Below are 16,141 nucleotides of genomic sequence, written 5' to 3' on the forward strand. Positions count from 1 at the left end.
AATGAAAACCAATGCCCCATGTGAGGATCGAACTCACAACCTTCAGATTATGAGACTGACGCGCTGCCTACTGCGCTAACGAGGCCAGTAACCGGGAAGACCACAGTGCCCGTCAAACGTCACCTACATACTTAACCACTGGCAGCAGGAGCTAACAGTGTCACATGTTTCACCCAGCAAAGGAGACAAATTTTGCTTTATTATTGTATTTGATTTCATTTAATATTGTTGTATCTTTGTCCTACTCTGCAAGCTGCAGCAATAGGCAACAGTCTCATGGTCTGAAGGTCGTGAGTTTGATCCTTACCCAGGTCATTTCTGTTTTGAAATGTTACTGCATCTGGTCCGTTTTGAAGTATACATGCTGGTGTAGCTGAAAAACAGGGCGATGGTGGTATCGTGGTGAGCATAGCTGCCTTCCAACCAGTTGACCCGGGTTCGATTCCCGGCCATCGCATTCCTGTAATTTTCGCAAGGGCGGCCTGTATTCTACTGGTTACGGTACCTGACAGGGACATTGGTTGTTCGAATCTCTGGTGTAGCCACGATAAGATCCACGCAGCCGTTGGGCCCTTGAGCAAGGCCCTTAACCCTGCATTTCTCCAGGGGAGGATTGTCTCCTGCTTAGTCTAATCAACTGTACGTCTCTCTGGATAAGAGCGTCTGCTAAATGCCAGTGTGGGGCGATGGTGGTATAGTGGTGAGCATAGCTGCCTTCCAAGCAGTTGACCCGGGTTCGATTCCCGGCCATCGCATTCCTGTAATTTTCGCAAGGGTGGCCTGTATTCTAGTGGTTAAGGTACATGACAGGGACATTGGTTGTTTGAATCTCTGGTGCAGCCACGATAAGATCCACGCAGCCGTTGGGCCCTTGAGCAAGGCCCTTAACCCTGCATTTCTCCAGGGGAGGATTGTCTCCTGCTTAGTCTAATCAACTGTACGTCTCTCTGGGTAAGAGCGTCTGCCAAATGCCAGTAACGTAATGGTAAACAAAAACGTAATGCACTGTGTGACGATCAAACTCACAACCTTCAGATTATGAGATTGACGCGCTGCCTACTGCACTGACGAGGCCCGTAACCTAGGCGCTCACAGTGTCGGGCAAACGTCCCCTACATGCCTGACCACTGGCAGCATCAGATATGCTCTGACCCAGTCATCTGACCCTAACGATTTGGGCAGGCTGAATGTGCAAGGGTGTCGAGGTTTCTGTAGTGTAGTGGTTATCACGTTCGCCTAACACGCGAAAGGTCCTCGGTTCGAAACCGGGCAGAAACACGTTTTAACCTGTTGAACCATGTTTTATCCGTGTCCTTCTGTCAGAGCAGTGGTTCCCAAACTCAGTCCTGGGCCCCCCTGCGTATGCTGGCTTTCCTTCCAACCTCATTTGCAATCCCAGTGTTTTAACCCCTTCGCGCAACCCTCACCCTTTTTGCAGTGTTCTAGGCTTTACAACTCCAGGCATGAGCCTCACAGAAACTTGAAAAAAGTACCATTTACAATACCAAATGGATGTTGTTTATTATCATAATTTAGGCATAAATAAAGTGCTACACATACGAAACAAAGTTGGTGAAAAAATCTGAGATATGGACAGAACTACTGTGCATTGCGGTAAGTCATTTTCGTTGTTTTGACTCATGAAACTCAATTCTACATCATTTCCAAGTGGGAATGAAAATGTTTTCAACAGCATAGGGTCTTAAAATATCTAGGGGTCCGAAAACCTCTCCAAGCAAGAAGAAAATGTTTTTTAATTATGTGCAGAGTAACAACGAAAACCAGCAGACCGTGTAGCCCGTCTATATTGTGGAATCCCTTCATGAAGCCGAACATCCTGTCTTTATCCCAAAACGTCAACAATCGAATCGGGCTAACCGAGTTAGCGACGTGTATGAAACAGGGCCCATGCCCAGTGCGAGGCATTAACCGAGTACTGTACATGTCCACCAGACCAGGTAAATGAAAACCAATGCCCCATGTGAGGATCGAACTCACGACCTTCAGATTATGAGACTGACGCGCTGCCTACTGCGCTAACGAGGCCAGTAACCGGGAAGACCACAGTGCCCGTCAAACGTCACCTACATACTTAACCACTGGCAGCAGGAGCTAACAGTGTCACATGTTTCACCCAGCAAAGGAGACAAATTTTGCTTTATTATTGTATTTGATTTCATTTAATATTGTTGTATCTTTGTCCTACTCTGCAAGCTGCAGCAATAGGCAACAGTCTCATGGTCTGAAGGTCGTGAGTTTGATCCTTACCCAGGTCATTTCTGTTTTGAAATGTTACTGCATCTGGTCCGTTTTGAAGTATACATGCTGGTGTAGCTGAAAAACAGGGCGATGGTGGTATAGTGGTGAGCATAGCTGCCTTCCAAGCAGTTGACCCGGGTTCGATTCCCGGCCATCGCATTCCTGTAATTTTCGCAAGGGCGGCCTGTATTCTACTGGTTACGGTACCTGACAGGGACATTGGTTGTTCGAATCTCTGGTGTAGCCACGATAAGATCCACGCAGCCGTTGGGCCCTTGAGCAAGGCCCTTAACCCTGCATTTCTCCAGGGGAGGATTGTCTCCTGCTTAGTCTAATCAACTGTACGTCTCTCTGGATAAGAGCGTCTGCTAAATGCCAGTGCGGGGCGATGGTGGTATAGTGGTGAGCATAGCTGCCTTCCAAGCAGTTGACCCGGGTTCGATTCCCGGCCATCGCATTCCTGTAATTTTCGCAAGGGTGGCCTGTATTCTAGTGGTTAAGGTACATGACAGGGACATTGGTTGTTTGAATCTCTGGTGCAGCCACGATAAGATCCACGCAGCCGTTGGGCCCTTGAGCAAGGCCCTTAACCCTGCATTTCTCCAGGGGAGGATTGTCTCCTGCTTAGTCTAATCAACTGTACGTCTCTCTGGATAAGAGCGTCTGCTAAATGCCAGTGCGGGCCGATGGTGGTATAGTGGTGAGCATAGCTGCCTTCCAAACAATTGACCTGGGTTCGATTCCCAGCCATCTCATTCCTGTGATTTTCGCAAGGGTGGCCTGTATTCTAGTGGTTAAGGTACATGACAGGGACATTGGTTGTTCGAATCTCTGGTGTCGCCACGATAAGATCCACGCAGCCGTTGGGCCCTTGAGCAATGCCCTTAACCCTGCATTTCTCCAGGGGAGGATTGTCTCCTGCTTAGTCTAATCAACTGTACGTCTCACTGGATAAGAGCGTCTGCCAAATGCCAGTGTGAGGCGATGGTGGTATAGTGGTGAGCATAGCTGCCTTCCAAGCAGTTGATCCGGGTTCGATTCCCGGCCATCGCATTCCTGTACTTTTCGCAAGGGTGGCCTGTATTCTACTGGTTAAGGTACCTGACAGGGACATTGGTTGTTCAAATCTCTGGTGTAGCCACGATAAGATCCACGCAGCCGTTGGGCCCTTGAGCAAGGCCCTTAACCCTGCATTTCTCCAGGGGAGGATTGTCTCCTGCTTAGTCTAATCAACTGTACGTCTCACTGGATAAGAGCGTCTGCCAAAAGCCAGTGTGAGGCGATGGTGGTATAGTGGTGAGCATAGCTGCCTTCCAAGCAGTTGATCCGGGTTCGATTCCCGGCCATCGCATTCCTGTACTTTTCGCAAGGGTGGCCTGTATTATACTGGTTAAGGTACCTGACAGGGACATTGGTTGTTCAAATCTCTGGTGTAGCCACGATAAGATCCACGCAGCCGTTGGGCCCTTGAGCAAGGCCCTTAACCCTGCATTTCTCCAGGGGAGGATTGTCTCCTGCTTAGTCTAATCAACTGTACGTCTCTCTGGATAAGAGCGTCTGCTAAATGCCAGTGTGGGGCGATGGTGGTATAGTGGTGAGCATAGCTGCCTTCCAAGCAGTTGACCCGGGTTCGATTCCCGGCCATCGCATTCCTGTGATTTTCGCAAGGGTGGCCTGTATTCTAGTGGTTAAGGTACATGACAGGGACATTGGTTGTTCGAATCTCTGGTGTCGCCACGATAAGATCCACGCAGCCGTTGGGCCCTTGAGCAAGGCCCTTAACCCTGCATTTCTCCAGGGGAGGATTGTCTCCTGCTTAGTCTAATCAACTGTACGTCTCACTGGATAAGAGCGTCTGCCAAATGCCAGTGTGAGGCGATGGTGGTATAGTGGTGAGCATAGCTGCCTTCCAAGCAGTTGACCCGGGTTCGATTCCCGGCCATCTCATTCCTGTACTTTTCGCAAGGGTGGCCTGTATTCTACTGGTTAAGGTACCTGACAGGGACATTGGTTGTTTGAATCTCTGGTGTAGCCACGATAAGATCCACGCAGCCGTTGGGCCCTTGAGCAAGGCCCTTAACCCTGCATTTCTCCTGGGGAGGATTGTCTCCTGCTTAGTCTAATCAACTGTACGTCTCTCTGGGTAAGAGCGTCTGCCAAATGCCAGTAACGTAATGGTAAACAAAAACGTAATGCCCTGTGTGACGATCAAACTCACAACCTTCAGATTATGAGACTGACGCGCTGCCTACTGCACTGACGAGGCCCGTAACCTAGGCGCTCACAGTGTTGGGCAAACGTCCCCTACATGCCTGACCACTGGCAGCATCAGATATGCTCTGACCCAGTCATCTGACCCTAACGATTTGGGCAGGCTGAATGTGCAGGGGTGTGTCAAGGTTTCTGTAGTGTAGTGGTTGTCACGTTAGCCTAACACGCGAAAGGTCCTCTGCCTGAAACCGGTCAGAAACACGTTTTAACCTGTTGAACCATGTTTTATCCGTGTCCATCTGTCAGAGCAGTGGTTCCCAAACTCAGTCCTGGGCCCCCCTGCGTATGCTGGCTTTCCTTCCAACCTCATTTGCAATCCCAGTGTTTTAACCCCTTCGCGCAACCCTCACCCTTTTTGCAGTGTTCTAGGCTTTACAACTCCAGGGATGAGCCTCACAGAAACTTGAAAAAAGTACCATTTACAATACCAAATGGATGTTGTTTATTATCATAATTTAGGCATAAATAAAGTGCTACACATACGAAACAAAGTAGGTGAAAAAATCTGAGATATGGACAGAACTACTGTGCATTGCGGTAAGTCATTTTCGTAGTTTTGACTCATGAAACTCAATTCTACATCATTTCCAAGTGGGAATGAAAATGTTTTCAACAGCATAGGGTCTTAAAATATCTAGGGGTCCGAAAACCTCTCCAAGCAAGAAGAAAATGTTTTTAAATTATGTGCAGAGTAACAACGAAAACCAGCAGACCGTGTAGCCCGTCTATATTGTGGAATCCCTTCATGAAGCCGAACATCCTGTCTTTATCCCAAAACGTCAACAATCGAATCGGGCTAACCGAGTTAGCGACGTGTATGAAACAGGGCCCATGCCCAGTGTGAGGCATTAACCGAGTACTGTACATGTCCACCAGACCAGGTAAATGAAAACCAATGCCCCATGTGAGGATCTAACTCACGACCTTCAGATTATGAGACTGACGCGCTGCCTACTGCGCTAACGAGGCCAGTTACCAGGAAGACCACAGTGCCCGTCAAACGTCACCTACATACTTAACCACTGGCAGCAGGAGCTAACAGTGTCACATGTTTCACCCAGCAAAGGAGACAAATTTTGCTTTATTATTGTATTTGATTTCATTTAATATTGTTGTATCTTTGTCCTACTCTGCAAGCTGCAGCAATAGGCAACAGTCTCATGGTCTGAAGGTCGTGAGTTTGATCCTTACCCAGGTCATTTCTGTTTTGAAATGTTACTGCATCTGGTCCGTTTTGAAGTATACATGCTGGTGTACCTGAAAAACAGGGCGATGGTGGTATAGTGGTGAGCATAGCTGCCTTCCAAGCAGTTGACCCGGGTTCGATTCCCGGCCATCGCATTCCCGTAATTTTTGCAAGGGCGGCCTGTATTCTACTGGTTACGGTACCTGACAGGGACATTGGTTGTTCGAATCTCTGGTGTAGCCACGATAAGATCCACGCAGCCGTTGGGCCCTTGAGCAAGGCCCTTAACCCTGCATTTCTCCAGGGGAGGATTGCCTCCTGCTTAGTCTAATCAACTGTACGTCTCTCTGGGTAAGAGCGTCTGCCAAATGCCAGTAACGTAATGGTAAACAAAAACGTAATGCCCTGTGTGACGATCAAACTCACAACCTTCAGATTATGAGACTGACGCGCTGCCTACTGCACTGACGAGGCCCGTAACCTAGGCGCTCACAGTGTCGGGCAAACGTCCCCTACATGCCTGACCACTGGCAGCATCAGATATGCTCTGACCCAGTCATCTGACCCTAACGATTTGGGCAGGCTGAATGTGCAAGGGTGTGTCGAGGTTTCTGTAGTGTAGTGGTTATCAAGTTCGCCTAACACGCGAAAGGTCCTCGGTTCGAAACCGGGCAGAAACACGTTTTAACCTGTTGAACCATGTTTTATCCGTGTCCATCTGTCAGAGCAGTGGTTCCCAAACTCAGTCCTGGGCCCCCCTGCGTATGCTGGCTTTCCTTCCAACCTCATTTGCAATCCCAGTGTTTTAACCCCTTCGCGCAACCCTCACCCTTTTTGCAGTGTTCTAGGCTTTACAACTCCAGGGGTGAGCCTCACAGAGACTTGAAAACAGTACCATTTACAATACCAAATGGATGTTGTTTATTATCATAATTTAGGCATAAAAAAAGTGCTGCACATACGAAACAAAGTAGGTGAAAAAATCTGAGATATGGACAGAACTACTGTGCATTGCGGGAAGTCATTTTCATTGTTTTGACTCATGAAACTCAGTTCTACATCATTTCCAAGTGGGAATGAAAATGTTTTCAACAGCATAGGGTCTTAAAATATCTAGGGGTCCGCAAACCTCTCCAAGCAAGAAGAAAATGTTTTTAAATTATGTGCAGAGTAACAACGAAAACCAGCAGACCGTGTAGCCCGTCTATATTGTGGAATCCCTTCATGAAGCCGAACATCCTGTCTTTATCCCAAAACGTCAACAATCGAATCGGGCTAACCGAGTTAGCGACGTGTATGAAACAGGGCCCATGCCCAGTGCGAGGCATTAACCGAGTACTGTACATGTCCACCAGACCAGGTAAATGAAAACCAATGCCCCATGTGAGGATCGAACTCACGACCTTCAGATTATGAGACTGACGCGCTGCCTACTGCGCTAACGAGGCCAGTAACCGGGAAGACCACAGTGCCCGTCAAACGTCACCTACATACTTAACCACTGGCAGCAGGAGCTAACAGTGTCACATGTTTCACCCAGCAAAGGAGACAAATTTTGCTTTATTATTGTATTTGATTTCATTTAATATTGTTGTATCTTTGTCCTACTCTGCAAGCTGCAGCAATAGGCAACAGTCTCATGGTCTGAAGGTCGTGAGTTTGATCCTTACCCAGGTCATTTCTGTTTTGAAATGTTACTGCATCTGGTCCGTTTTGAAGTATACATGCTAGTGTCGCCAAAAAAATAGGCGATGGTGGTATAGTGGTGAGCATAGCTGCCTTCCAAGCAGTTGACCCGGGTTCGATTCCCGGCCATCGCATTCCTGTAATTTTCGCAAGGGTGGCCTGTATTCTAGTGGTTAAGGTACATGACAGGGACATTGGTTGTTCGAATCTCTGGTGTAGCCACGATAAGATCCACGCAGCCGTTGGACCCTTGAGCAAGGCCCTTAACCCTGCAATTCTCCAGGGGAGGATTGTCTCCTGCTTAGTCTAATCAACTGTACGTCTCTCTGGATGAGAGCGTCTGCCAAACGCCTGTGTGAGGCGATGGTGGTATAGTGGTGAGCATAGCTGCCTTCCAAGCAGTTGACCCGGGTTCGATTCCCGGCCATCGCATTCCTGTAATTTTCGCAAGGGTGGCCTGTATTCTAGTGGTTAAGGTATGTCACTGGGACATTGGTTGTTTGAATCTCTGGTGTAGCCACGGTAAGATCCACACAGCCGTTGGGCCCTTGAGCAAGGCCCTTAACCCTGCATTTCTCCAGGGGAGGATAGTCTCCTGCTTAGTCTAATCAACTGTACGTCTCTCTGGGTAAGAGCGTCTGCCAAATGCCAGTAACGTAATGGTAAACAAAAACGTAATGCCCTGTGTGACGATCAAACTCACAACCTTCAGATTATGAGATTGACGCGCTGCCTACTGCACTGACGAGGCCCGTAACCTAGGCGCTCACAGTGTCGGGCAAACGTCCCCTACATGCCTGACCACTGGCAGCATCAGATATGCTCTGACCCAGTCATCTGACCCTAACGATTTGGGCAGGCTGAATGTGCAGGGGTGTGTCAAGGTTTCTGTAGTGTAGTGGTTGTCACGTTAGCCTAACACGCGAAAGGTCCTCTGCCTGAAACCGGGCAGAAACACGTTTTAACCTGTTGAACCATGTTTTATTCGTGTCCATCTGTCAGAGCAGTGGTTCCCAAACTCAGTCCTGGGCCCCCCTGCGTATGCTGGCTTTCCTTCCAACCTCATTTGCAATCCCAGTGTTTTAACCCCTTCGCGCAACCCTCACCCTTTTTGCAGTGTTCTAGGCTTTACAACTCCAGGGGTGAGCCTCACAGAGACTTGAAAACAGTACCATTTACAATACCAAATGGATGTTGTTTATTATCATAATTTAGGCATAAAAAAAGTGCTGCACATACGAAACAAAGTAGGTGAAAAAATCTGAGATATGGACAGAACTACTGTGCATTGCGGGAAGTCATTTTCATTGTTTTGACTCATGAAACTCAGTTCTACATCATTTCCAAGTGGGAATGAAAATGTTTTCAACAGCATAGGGTCTTAAAATATCTAGGGGTCCGCAAACCTCTCCAAGCAAGAAGAAAATGTTTTTAAATTATGTACAGAGTAACAACGAAAACCAGCAGACCGTGTAGCCCGTCTATATTGTGGAATCCCTTCATGAAGCCGAACATCCTGTCTTTATCCCAAAACGTCAACAATCGAATCTGGCTAACCGAGTTAGCGACGTGTATGAAACAGGGCCCATGCCCAGTGCGAGGCATTAACCGAGTACTGTACATGTCCACCAGACCAGGTAAATGAAAACCAATGCCCCATGTGAGGATCGAACTCACGACCTTCAGATTATGAGACTGACGCGCTGCCTACTGCGCTAACGAGGCCAGTACCCGGGAAGACCACAGTGCCCGTCAAACGTCACCTACATACTTAACCACTGGCAGCAGGAGCTAACAGTGTCACATGTTTCACCCAGCAAAGGAGACAAATTTTGCTTTATTATTGTATTTGATTTCATTTAATATTGTTGTATCTTTGTCCTACTCTGCAAGCTGCAGCAATAGGCAACAGTCTCATGGTCTGAAGGTCGTGAGTTTGATCCTTACCCAGGTCATTTCTGTTTTGAAATGTTACTGCATCTGGTCCGTTTTGAAGTATACATGCTAGTGTCGCCAAAAAAATAGGCGATGGTGGTATAGTGGTGAGCATAGCTGCCTTCCAAGCAGTTGACCCGGGTTCGATTCCCGGCCATCGCATTCCTGTAATTTTCGCAAGGGTGGCCTGTATTCTAGTGGTTAAGGTACATGACAGGGACATTGGTTGTTCGAATCTCTGGTGTAGCCACGATAAGATCCACGCAGCCGTTGGACCCTTGAGCAAGGCCCTTAACCCTGCAATTCTCCAGGGGAGGATTGTCTCCTGCTTAGTCTAATCAACTGTACGTCTCTCTGGATGAGAGCGTCTGCCAAACGCCTGTGTGAGGCGATGGTGGTATAGTGGTGAGCATAGCTGCCTTCCAAGCAGTTGACCCGGGTTCGATTCCCGGCCATCGCATTCCTGTAATTTTCGCAAGGGTGGCCTGTATTCTAGTGGTTAAGGTCTGTCACTGGGACATTGGTTGTTTGAATCTCTGGTGTAGCCACGGTAAGATCCACACAGCCGTTGGGCCCTTGAGCAAGGCCCTTAACCCTGCATTTCTCCAGGGGAGGATAGTCTCCTGCTTAGTCTAATCAACTGTACGTCTCTCTGGGTAAGAGCGTCTGCCAAATGCCAGTAACGTAATGGTAAACAAAAACGTAATGCCCTGTGTGACGATCAAACTCACAACCTTCAGATTATGAGATTGACGCGCTGCCTACTGCACTGACGAGGCCCGTAACCTAGGCGCTCACAGTGTCGGGCAAACGTCCCCTACATGCCTGACCACTGGCAGCATCAGATATGCTCTGACCCAGTCATCTGACCCTAACGATTTGGGCAGGCTGAATGTGCAGGGGTGTGTCAAGGTTTCTGTAGTGTAGTGGTTGTCACGTTAGCCTAACACGCGAAAGGTCCTCTGCCTGAAACCGGGCAGAAACACGTTTTAACCTGTTGAACCATGTTTTATTCGTGTCCATCTGTCAGAGCAGTGGTTCCCAAACTCAGTCCTGGGCCCCCCTGCGTATGCTGCCTTTCCTTCCAACCTCATTTGCAATCCCAGTGTTTTAACCCCTTCGCGCAACCCTCACCCTTTTTGCAGTGTTCTAGGCTTTACAACTCCAGGGGTGAGCCTCACAGAGACTTGAAAACAGTACCATTTACAATACCAAATGGATGTTGTTTATTATCATAATTTAGGCATAAAAAAAGTGCTGCACATACGAAACAAAGTAGGTGAAAAAATCTGAGATATGGACAGAACTACTGTGCATTGCGGTAAGTCATTTTCATTGTTTTGACTCATGAAACTCAGTTCTACATCATTTCCAAGTGGGAATGAAAATGTTTTCAACAGCATAGGGTCTTAAAATATCTAGGGGTCCGCAAACCTCTCCAAGCAAGAAGAAAATATTTTTAAATTATGTGCAGAGTAACAACGAAAACCAGCAGACCGTGTAGCCCGTCTATATTGTGGAATCCCTTCATGAAGCCGAACATCCTGTCTTTATCCCAAAACGTCAACAATCGAATCGGGCTAACCGAGTTAGCGACGTGTATGAAACAGGGCCCATGCCCAGTGCGAGGCATTAACCGAGTACTGTACATGTCCACCAGACCAGGTAAATGAAAACCAATGCCCCATGTGAGGATCGAACTCACGACCTTCAGATTATGAGACTGACGCGCTGCCTACTGCGCTAACGAGGCCAGTAACCGGGAAGACCACAGTGCCCGTCAAACGTCACCTACATACTTAACCACTGGCAGCAGGAGCTAACAGTGTCACATGTTTCACCCAGCAAAGGAGACAAATTTTGCTTTATTATTGTATTTGATTTCATTTAATATTGTTGTATCTTTGTCCTACTCTGCAAGCTGCAGCAATAGGCAACAGTCTCATGGTCTGAAGGTCGTGAGTTTGATCCTTACCCAGGTCATTTCTGTTTTGAAATGTTACTGCATCTGGTCCGTTTTGAAGTATACATGCTAGTGTCGCCAAAAAAATAGGCGATGGTGGTATAGTGGTGAGCATAGCTGCCTTCCAAGCAGTTGACCCGGGTTCGATTCCCGGCCATCGCATTCCTGTAATTTTCGCAAGGGTGGCCTGTATTCTAGTGGTTAAGGTACATGACAGGGACATTGGTTGTTCGAATCTCTGGTGTAGCCACGATAAGATCCACGCAGCCTTTGGACCCTTGAGCAAGGCCCTTAACCCTGCAATTCTCCAGGGGAGGATTGTCTCCTGCTTAGTCTAATCAACTGTACGTCTCTCTGGATGAGAGCGTCTGCCAAACGCCTGTGTGAGGCGATGGTGGTATAGTGGTGAGCATAGCTGCCTTCCAAGCAGTTGACCCGGGTTCGATTCCCGGCCATCGCATTCCTGTAATTTTCGCAAGGGTGGCCTGTATTCTAGTGGTTAAGGTATGTCACTGGGACATTGGTTGTTTGAATCTCTGGTGTAGCCACGGTAAGATCCACACAGCCGTTGGGCCCTTGAGCAAGGCCCTTAACCCTGCATTTCTCCAGGGGAGGATAGTCTCCTGCTTAGTCTAATCAACTGTACGTCTCTCTGGGTAAGAGCGTCTGCCAAATGCCAGTAACGTAATGGTAAACAAAAACGTAATGCCCTGTGTGACGATCAAACTCACAACCTTCAGATTATGAGATTGACGCGCTGCCTACTGCACTGACGAGGCCCGTAACCTAGGCGCTCACAGTGTCGGGCAAACGTCCCCTACATGCCTGACCACTGGCAGCATCAGATATGCTCTGACCCAGTCATCTGACCCTAACGATTTGGGCAGGCTGAATGTGCAGGGGTGTGTCAAGGTTTCTGTAGTGTAGTGGTTGTCACGTTAGCCTAACACGCGAAAGGTCCTCTGCCTGAAACCGGGCAGAAACACGTTTTAACCTGTTGAACCATGTTTTATTCGTGTCCATCTGTCAGAGCAGTGGTTCCCAAACTCAGTCCTGGGCCCCCCTGCGTATGCTGGCTTTCCTTCCAACCTCATTTGCAATCCCAGTGTTTTAACCCCTTCGCGCAACCCTCACCCTTTTTGCAGTGTTCTAGGCTTTACAACTCCAGGGGTGAGCCTCACAGAGACTTGAAAACAGTACCATTTACAATACCAAATGGATGTTGTTTATTATCATAATTTAGGCATAAAAAAAGTGCTGCACATACGAAACAAAGTAGGTGAAAAAATCTGAGATATGGACAGAACTACTGTGCATTGCGGGAAGTCATTTTCATTGTTTTGACTCATGAAACTCAGTTCTACATCATTTCCAAGTGGGAATGAAAATGTTTTCAACAGCATAGGGTCTTAAAATATCTAGGGGTCCGCAAACCTCTCCAAGCAAGAAGAAAATGTTTTTAAATTATGTACAGAGTAACAACGAAAACCAGCAGACCGTGTAGCCCGTCTATATTGTGGAATCCCTTCATGAAGCCGAACATCCTGTCTTTATCCCAAAACGTCAACAATCGAATCTGGCTAACCGAGTTAGCGACGTGTATGAAACAGGGCCCATGCCCAGTGCGAGGCATTAACCGAGTACTGTACATGTCCACCAGACCAGGTAAATGAAAACCAATGCCCCATGTGAGGATCGAACTCACGACCTTCAGATTATGAGACTGACGCGCTGCCTACTGCGCTAACGAGGCCAGTACCCGGGAAGACCACAGTGCCCGTCAAACGTCACCTACATACTTAACCACTGGCAGCAGGAGCTAACAGTGTCACATGTTTCACCCAGCAAAGGAGACAAATTTTGCTTTATTATTGTATTTGATTTCATTTAATATTGTTGTATCTTTGTCCTACTCTGCAAGCTGCAGCAATAGGCAACAGTCTCATGGTCTGAAGGTCGTGAGTTTGATCCTTACCCAGGTCATTTCTGTTTTGAAATGTTACTGCATCTGGTCCGTTTTGAAGTATACATGCTAGTGTCGCCAAAAAAATAGGCGATGGTGGTATAGTGGTGAGCATAGCTGCCTTCCAAGCAGTTGACCCGGGTTCGATTCCCGGCCATCGCATTCCTGTAATTTTCGCAAGGGTGGCCTGTATTCTAGTGGTTAAGGTATGTCACTGGGACATTGGTTGTTTGAATCTCTGGTGTAGCCACGGTAAGATCCACACAGCCGTTGGGCCCTTGAGCAAGGCCCTTAACCCTGCATTTCCCCAGGGGAGGATTGTCTCCTGCTTAGTCTAATCAACTGTACGTCTCTCTGGGTAAGAGCGTCTGCCAAATGCCAGTAACGTAATGGTAAACAAAAACGTAATGCCCTGTGTGACGATCAAACTCACAACCTTCAGATTATGAGATTGACGCGCTGCCTACTGCACTGACGAGGCCCGTAACCTAGGCGCTCACAGTGTCGGGCAAACGTCCCCTACATGCCTGACCACTGGCAGCATCAGATATGCTCTGACCCAGTCATCTGACCCTAACGATTTGGGCAGGCTGAATGTGCAGGGGTGTGTCAAGGTTTCTGTAGTGTAGTGGTTGTCACGTTAGCCTAACACGCGAAAGGTCCTCTGCCTGAAACCGGGCAGAAACACGTTTTAACCTGTTGAACCATGTTTTATCCGTGTCCATCTGTCAGAGCAGTGGTTCCCAAACTCAGTCCTGGGCCCCCCTGCGTATGCTGGCTTTCCTTCCAACCTCATTTGCAATCCCAGTGTTTTAACCCCTTCGCGCAACCCTCACCCTTTTTGCAGTGTTCTAGGCTTTACAACTCCAGGGGTGAGCCTCACAGAAACTTGAAAAAAGTACCATTTACAATACCAAATGGATGTTGTTTATTATCATAATTTAGGCATGAATAAAGTGCTACACATACGAAACAAAGTAGGTGATGTGGACAGAACTACTGTGCATTGCGGTAAGTAATTTTCGTTGTTTTGACTCATGAAACTCAATTCTACATCATTTCCAAGTGGGAATGAAAATGTTTTCAACAGCATAGGGTCTTAAAATATCTAGGGGTCCGCAAACCTCTCCAAGCAAGAAGAAAATGTTTTTAAATTATGTGCAGAGTAACAACGAAAACCAGCAGACCGTGTAGCCCGTCTATATTGTGGAATCCCTTCATGAAGCCGAACATCCTGTCTTTATCCCAAAACGTCAACAATCGAATCGGGCTAACCGAGTTAGCGACGTGTATGAAACAGGGCCCATGCCCAGTGCGAGGCATTAACCGAGTACTGTACATGTCCACCAGACCAGGTAAATGAAAACCAATGCCCCATGTGAGGATCGAACTCACGACCTTCAGATTATGAGACTGACGCGCTGCCTACTGCGCTAACGAGGCCAGTACCCGGGAAGACCACAGTGCCCGTCAAACGTCACCTACATACTTAACCACTGGCAGCAGGAGCTAACAGTGTCACATGTTTCACCCAGCAAAGGAGACAAATTTTGCTTTATTATTGTATTTGATTTCATTTAATATTGTTGTATCTTTGTCCTACTCTGCAAGCTGCAGCAATAGGCAACAGTCTCATGGTCTGAAGGTCGTGAGTTTGATCCTTACCCAGGTCATTTCTGTTTTGAAATGTTACTGCATCTGGTCCGTTTTGAAGTATACATGCTAGTGTCGCCAAAAAAATAGGTGATGGTGGTATAGTGGTGAGCATAGCTGCCTTCCAAGCAGTAGACCCGGGTTCGATTCCCGGCCATCGCATTCCTGTAATTTTCGCAAGGGTGGCCTGTATTCTAGTGGTTAAGGTACATGACAGGGACATTGGTTGTTCGAATCTCTGGTGTAGCCACGATAAGATCCACGCAGCCGTTGGACCCTTGAGCAAGGCCCTTATCCCTGCAATTCTCCAGGGAAGGATTGTCTCCTGCTTAGTCTAATCAACTGTACGTCTCTCTGGATAAGAGCGTCTGCCAAACGCCTGTGTGAGGCGATGGTGGTATAGTGGTGAGCATAGCTGCCTTCCAAGCAGTTGACCCAGGTTCGATTCCCGGCCATCGCATTCCTGTAATTTTCGCAAGGGTGGCCTGTATTCTAGTGGTTAAGGTATGTCACTGGGACATTGGTTGTTTGAATCTCTGGTGTAGCCACGGTAAGATCCACACAGCCGTTGGGCCCTTGAGCAAGGCCCTTAACCCTGCATTTCCCCAGGGGAGGATTGTCTCCTGCTTAGTCTAATCAACTGTACGTCTCTCTGGGTAAGAGCGTCTGCCAAATGCCAGTAACGTAATGGTAAACAAAAACGTAATGCCCTGTGTGACGATCAAACTCACAACCTTCAGATTATGAGATTGACGCGCTGCCTACTGCACTGACGAGGCCCGTAACCTAGGCGCTCACAGTGTCGGGCAAACGTCCCCTACATGCCTGACCACTGGCAGCATCAGATATGCTCTGACCCAGTCATCTGACCCTAACGATTTGGGCAGGCTGAATGTGCAGGGGTGTGTCAAGGTTTCTGTAGTGTAGTGGTTGTCACCTTAGCCTAACACGCGAAAGGTCCTCTGCCTGAAACCGGGCAGAAACACGTTTTAACCTGTTGAACCATGTTTTATCCGTGTCCATCTGTCAGAGCAGTGGTTCCCAAACTCAGTCCTGGGCCCCCCTGCGTATGCTGGCTTTCCTTCCAACCTCATTTGCAATCCCAGTGTTTTAACCCCTTCGCGCAACCCTCACCCTTTTTGCAGTGTTCTAGGCTTTACAACTCCAGGCATGAGCCTCACAGAAACTTGAAAAAAGTACCATTTACAATACCAAATGGATGTTG

At 47.9% G+C, this 16,141-nt stretch overlaps 20 non-coding genes across 20 annotated transcripts; 12 read left to right on the forward strand and 8 right to left on the reverse strand.

Annotated features, from left to right (window-relative positions):
- Positions 1-12: 12 nt before the first annotated feature.
- trnam-cau (transfer RNA methionine (anticodon CAU)) lies at positions 13-85 on the reverse strand. The gene has a single exon. It is a non-coding gene; the product is annotated as a tRNA-Met (tRNA).
- Positions 86-683: 598 nt separating this feature from the next.
- On the forward strand, positions 684-755 carry trnag-ucc (transfer RNA glycine (anticodon UCC)). Its single transcript has one exon. It is a non-coding gene; the product is annotated as a tRNA-Gly (tRNA).
- Positions 756-1,973: 1,218 nt separating this feature from the next.
- trnam-cau (transfer RNA methionine (anticodon CAU)) lies at positions 1,974-2,046 on the reverse strand. Its single transcript has one exon. It is a non-coding gene; the product is annotated as a tRNA-Met (tRNA).
- Positions 2,047-2,346: 300 nt separating this feature from the next.
- Positions 2,347-2,418, forward strand: trnag-ucc (transfer RNA glycine (anticodon UCC)). Its single transcript has one exon. It is a non-coding gene; the product is annotated as a tRNA-Gly (tRNA).
- A 226-nt stretch (positions 2,419-2,644) lies between these two features.
- On the forward strand, positions 2,645-2,716 carry trnag-ucc (transfer RNA glycine (anticodon UCC)). Its single transcript has one exon. It is a non-coding gene; the product is annotated as a tRNA-Gly (tRNA).
- A 1,120-nt stretch (positions 2,717-3,836) lies between these two features.
- trnag-ucc (transfer RNA glycine (anticodon UCC)) lies at positions 3,837-3,908 on the forward strand. Its single transcript has one exon. It is a non-coding gene; the product is annotated as a tRNA-Gly (tRNA).
- A 1,518-nt stretch (positions 3,909-5,426) lies between these two features.
- trnam-cau (transfer RNA methionine (anticodon CAU)) lies at positions 5,427-5,499 on the reverse strand. The gene has a single exon. It is a non-coding gene; the product is annotated as a tRNA-Met (tRNA).
- Positions 5,500-5,799: 300 nt separating this feature from the next.
- On the forward strand, positions 5,800-5,871 carry trnag-ucc (transfer RNA glycine (anticodon UCC)). Its single transcript has one exon. It is a non-coding gene; the product is annotated as a tRNA-Gly (tRNA).
- A 1,220-nt stretch (positions 5,872-7,091) lies between these two features.
- trnam-cau (transfer RNA methionine (anticodon CAU)) lies at positions 7,092-7,164 on the reverse strand. Its single transcript has one exon. It is a non-coding gene; the product is annotated as a tRNA-Met (tRNA).
- A 300-nt stretch (positions 7,165-7,464) lies between these two features.
- trnag-ucc (transfer RNA glycine (anticodon UCC)) lies at positions 7,465-7,536 on the forward strand. The gene has a single exon. It is a non-coding gene; the product is annotated as a tRNA-Gly (tRNA).
- A 226-nt stretch (positions 7,537-7,762) lies between these two features.
- Positions 7,763-7,834, forward strand: trnag-ucc (transfer RNA glycine (anticodon UCC)). The gene has a single exon. It is a non-coding gene; the product is annotated as a tRNA-Gly (tRNA).
- A 1,220-nt stretch (positions 7,835-9,054) lies between these two features.
- trnam-cau (transfer RNA methionine (anticodon CAU)) lies at positions 9,055-9,127 on the reverse strand. Its single transcript has one exon. It is a non-coding gene; the product is annotated as a tRNA-Met (tRNA).
- Positions 9,128-9,427: 300 nt separating this feature from the next.
- trnag-ucc (transfer RNA glycine (anticodon UCC)) lies at positions 9,428-9,499 on the forward strand. Its single transcript has one exon. It is a non-coding gene; the product is annotated as a tRNA-Gly (tRNA).
- Positions 9,500-9,725: 226 nt separating this feature from the next.
- Positions 9,726-9,797, forward strand: trnag-ucc (transfer RNA glycine (anticodon UCC)). Its single transcript has one exon. It is a non-coding gene; the product is annotated as a tRNA-Gly (tRNA).
- A 1,220-nt stretch (positions 9,798-11,017) lies between these two features.
- trnam-cau (transfer RNA methionine (anticodon CAU)) lies at positions 11,018-11,090 on the reverse strand. Its single transcript has one exon. It is a non-coding gene; the product is annotated as a tRNA-Met (tRNA).
- Positions 11,091-11,390: 300 nt separating this feature from the next.
- Positions 11,391-11,462, forward strand: trnag-ucc (transfer RNA glycine (anticodon UCC)). Its single transcript has one exon. It is a non-coding gene; the product is annotated as a tRNA-Gly (tRNA).
- A 226-nt stretch (positions 11,463-11,688) lies between these two features.
- Positions 11,689-11,760, forward strand: trnag-ucc (transfer RNA glycine (anticodon UCC)). Its single transcript has one exon. It is a non-coding gene; the product is annotated as a tRNA-Gly (tRNA).
- A 1,220-nt stretch (positions 11,761-12,980) lies between these two features.
- Positions 12,981-13,053, reverse strand: trnam-cau (transfer RNA methionine (anticodon CAU)). Its single transcript has one exon. It is a non-coding gene; the product is annotated as a tRNA-Met (tRNA).
- A 300-nt stretch (positions 13,054-13,353) lies between these two features.
- trnag-ucc (transfer RNA glycine (anticodon UCC)) lies at positions 13,354-13,425 on the forward strand. Its single transcript has one exon. It is a non-coding gene; the product is annotated as a tRNA-Gly (tRNA).
- Positions 13,426-14,633: 1,208 nt separating this feature from the next.
- Positions 14,634-14,706, reverse strand: trnam-cau (transfer RNA methionine (anticodon CAU)). Its single transcript has one exon. It is a non-coding gene; the product is annotated as a tRNA-Met (tRNA).
- Positions 14,707-16,141: the final 1,435 nt, after the last annotated feature.

Source organism: Conger conger, chromosome 3 (genome assembly GCF_963514075.1).
Source record: "Conger conger chromosome 3, fConCon1.1, whole genome shotgun sequence".
Lineage (NCBI taxonomy): Eukaryota > Metazoa > Chordata > Actinopteri > Anguilliformes > Congridae > Conger > Conger conger.